The sequence below is a fragment of the Callithrix jacchus genome, chromosome 12 (genome assembly GCF_049354715.1).
Source record: "Callithrix jacchus isolate 240 chromosome 12, calJac240_pri, whole genome shotgun sequence".
Taxonomy (NCBI): Eukaryota; Metazoa; Chordata; class Mammalia; order Primates; family Cebidae; genus Callithrix; species Callithrix jacchus.
The window spans coordinates 17,826,014-17,830,000 of record NC_133513.1 but is presented as its reverse complement, the minus strand read 5'-3'; the positions used below and the strand labels follow the sequence as shown (position 1 = coordinate 17,830,000).

General features: G+C 50.4%; 1 protein-coding gene across 1 annotated transcript in view; it reads left to right on the top strand.

The window, feature by feature from the left end:
- The window catches only part of LOC144578591 (uncharacterized), a 60,028-nt gene extending 58,050 nt beyond the window's left edge, over positions 1–1,978 (top strand). Inside the window, exon 7 of the transcript XR_013524674.1 lies at positions 1–1,978. This exon is cut by the window's left edge and continues 9,821 nt beyond it. The gene's annotated coding sequence lies outside the window, so the exon portion shown is untranslated.
- The last annotated feature ends 2,009 nt before the right edge of the window (positions 1,979–3,987 follow it).

Genomic DNA, 3,987 nt, shown 5'->3' with positions numbered 1-3,987 from the left:
TGTGATCCCAGCACTTTGGGAGGCTGAGGCGGGTGGATCATGAGGTCAGGAGTTTGAGACCATCCTGGTCAACATGGTGAAACCCCATCTCTACTAAAAATACAAAAATGAGCCAGGCGTGGTGGCACGTGCCTGTAATCCCGGCTATTCAGGAGGCTGAGGCAGGAGAACTGCTTGAACCCAGGAGGCGGAGATTGCAGCAAGCCGAGATCTCGCCACTATGGTCCAGCCTGGTGACAGAGAAAGACTCCATCTCAAAGCAAACAAAACAGCTCACTGAAGGCTAATTTTAGCTGTGTGACCCTGACCAAGTTGTTCCACCTCTCTGGGCCGCAGTTTTCTCATCTGAGAAATGGAGATTGTAACAGTCTCACCCATCTGGGGTGGTAGACAGGAAAACTGAGACGGTATGCATGGGGCCCCCAGCAGTGCCTGGCATCCCATCGCTGTTTGAGTCAGAGCCATGGAGTGTCTCTGCACCAGATGGATCCTGTAAAGATGAACAGCAGCACGTCCCCAGGGGCAGCTGTTTGGCAGAGGTAGGAGGGAGGCAGGACTGGCCCTCAGGGACTGGAGTGCTGTGCCTCCATGCAGGCTCCCCAGGAGGCCAGCCTCCCTCCTCTCGGGACAGTCTCAAAGCCTTTAGTGTGTTTAGTTTCGTAGGAACTGACCAGCATTCCCTTCCCACTTGGCCCAGGGCTTTGGGGCTCCCAACCAGAGTGACTTCCCCAATCTGAGCCTCAGTTTTCCCATCCATGAAAAGGGAACAAAACCTCAGTGCGTGGTTAAGAGCACTTGAGGAAGTAAAGCATGTCCCAAGTCAACACTGGCTCCCCTCCCCATTCCGGCTGGGCCTGGGCTTCCTTACTGCCCAGTAGGATGACAGTTCCTCCCTAGCCAGTGAGTGACCTAGTAGGATGTTCATACAATAATGCTAAGTGGGAAAAAAGGGTGTTTCAATATGGGACATAGGAATGGTGTCTTTTCTTTTTCTTTTTCTTTTTTTTTTTTTTTTTGAGTCAGAGTTTCGCTCTCGTCACCCAGGCTGGAGTGCAATGGCGCGATCTCAGCTCACCGCAATCTCCGCCTCCTGGGTTCAGGCAATTCTCCTGCCTCAGCCTCCCGAGTAGCTGGGATTACAGGCACGCACCACCATGCCCAGCTAATTTTTTGTATCTTTAGTAGAGACGGGGTTTCACCATGTTGACCAGGATGGTCTCGATCTCTTGACCTCTTGTGATCCACCCGCCTCAGCCTTTCAGAGTGCTGGGATTACAGGCTTGAGCCACCGCGCCTGGCCGGGAATGGTGTCTTTTCTAAAGAGCAAATAAGCTGGGAGCAGTGGCTCACTCCTGTAATCTCCACACTTCGGGAGGCCATAGCAGGAAGATCACTTGAGGCCAGGAGTTTGAGACCAGCCTGGGGAACATAGTGAGTACTCTGTATCCTAAAAATTGTAAACAATTAGCCAGATGCAGTGGCTCATGCCTGTAGTCACAGCTACTCTGAGACTGAGGCGGGAGGATTGCTTGAACCCAAGGAATTTGAGACTGCAATGAACTGTGATGACACCACTGCATTTCAACCTGGGTGACAGAGCAAGACCCTGTCTGAAAGAGAAAGAAAAAACTTTATGGCCGTGTGTGGTGGCTCACGCCTGTAATCCCAGCACTTTGAGAGGCCGAGGCGGGTGAATCACCTGAGGTCAGGAGTTTGAGTCCAGCCTGGTCAACATGGGGAAACCCTGTCTCTACTAAAAATACAAAATTAGCTAGTTGTGGTGGCGGGCGCCTGTAGTCCCAGCTACTCGGGATGCTGAGGCAGGAGAATGAGGTGGAGCTTGTAGTGAGCCAAAATCGCACCACTGTACTACAGCCTGGGCAACAGAGACTCCATCTCAAAAAAAAAAAAAAAAAGAAAAAGAAAAAACTATATATATGTGTGTATCTGCAGAAATCAGGTTAGAAATATATATATACATATATACATGTGTATGTATAATTTAATACTAATGTTATGGGTAGATTCTTTAAACATTTTTTTGAAACAAATGTGGAAATTAAAAGTCGTGAGCTGGTGGGGGGTGTTGATGGGGGGAGGCCATGCATGTGGAGGCTGGGGGAACATGGGGACACTGTGGACTTTCCACTCCATTTTGATGTAACCCTAAAACTGCTCTAATAAATACTGAGTTATTAAAAGCAACCAATAGGCCAGGCACAGTGGCTGACTCCTGTAATCCCAGAACTTTGGGAGGTCATGGTGGGCACATCACTTGAAGTCCAAGTGAAGAGTTCAAGGCAAGCCTGGCCAACATGGTGAAACCCCGTCTCCACAAAAAAAATACAAAAATTAGCTGGATGTGGTGGTGCATGCCTGTAATCCCAGCTCCTTGGGAGGCTGAGGCCGGAAAATCGCTTGAACTTGGGAGGTGCAGGTTGCAGTGAGCCAAGATGGTGGTGCCACAGGACTCCAGCCTGTGCGACAGAGTAAGACTCCGTTTCAAAAAATAAATAAAGCGGCCAGGCACAGTGGGTCACGCCTATAATTCCAGCACTTTGGGAGGCCGAGGCAGGTGGATCACGAGGTCAAGAGATCGAGACCATCCTGGTCAAAAAGGTGAAACCCCGTCTCGACTAAAAATACAAAAATTAGCTGGGCATGGTGGTGCGCGCCTGTAGTCCCAGCTACTCGGGAGGCTGAGGCAGGAGAATTGCTTGAACCCAGAAGGCGGAGGTTGCGATGAGCTGAGATCGTGCCATTGCACTCCAGCCTGGGTAACAACAGCGAAACTCCGTCTCAAAAATAAATAAATAAATAAAGCAACCACGAATCAGGGGGTGTGAAAACTGGAAGCCCTGTGTTCCACTTGCTCTCCCTAAAGCTTTCCTTGACCACAGGCATCAGCAGGTGACGGGGGCCACTCTTGGCCCCAGCTCCTGGCAAAACTGGTCTTGGTTCTTTCACACTGGAAGATCATTTTGTCTCTTCTTAAGACACGTAGCCCCATTTCACTTCATTCCAGCCAAACCTCACCCCTGACCCCTGCTGTTATCCGGACTCCAATTACCCAGGACTCTGGGTTGTAAGTGACAGAAACATAGGCAGCATAAATGAAAAAGGAAATGTGGTGCATGGAACAAGGACATCAAGGTGGACTTCAGGCATGGCCGGATGCAAGTGCTCACACAGTGCATCAGGGCTCTGTCCCATGTCTTTCTCATTAACTCTCTTGATACAGTGGGCACATTGGCTAAATTAGGGCCTGTGGGCCCTGATTTAGAGGACTTTCTGTTAGTTTCCACTGAAAAGCAAAGTGTCTGATTGGTACAGCTTAGGTCATATGCATACCCTGAACCGGGGCATGAGGAACTCTGATTGGCCAAGCCTGGTCCACACCCATCTCTGGCTGGGGTGCTGTGATTGACAGCTCCTTCACGACCATACAGTATGGGGGCCTGACAGTTCCCTTAGAGCAAAGCTCTGGCTCACAATACACCACACGTGGTTTCTGCTTTCCAGCCCTCCACCTCCTTAGAATGTGGGACAGAGGCCATTGGCTCAGGTCTGTGTTCTTAGGGCTGGGACGCCTCATATGGTGGAAAGAGGAGGAGGGACTTTGTGCTCCAACAGACCTGGGTGTGAATTCAAGCTCTGTAGGTCACTTTGCCACCCTGAGCCTTGTTTTTGCTCCCGAACATGTCTCCCAACAGGATGGTGCCAGGGATTTAAATTAGTCTCTAAGGGTTCAGTGGGAACCTGGGCCCTGGTCTGGATTCGACAGCCATGATGGGGGTCAGGGCACTGCCTGAGTCTTGTGTTAGAGAGGTTTGGATCTCCACTCAGCTGTGCACACTTGGGCAAATAACACTTCTCCAGACCTCAGTTTCCTCCCTTGCAACAAATAGAGACACATACTGTCTTAGTCCATTTTCTTCCCTCCCTCCCTCCCTCCGTCCCTTCTTCCTTCCTTCCTTGCCTTCTTGC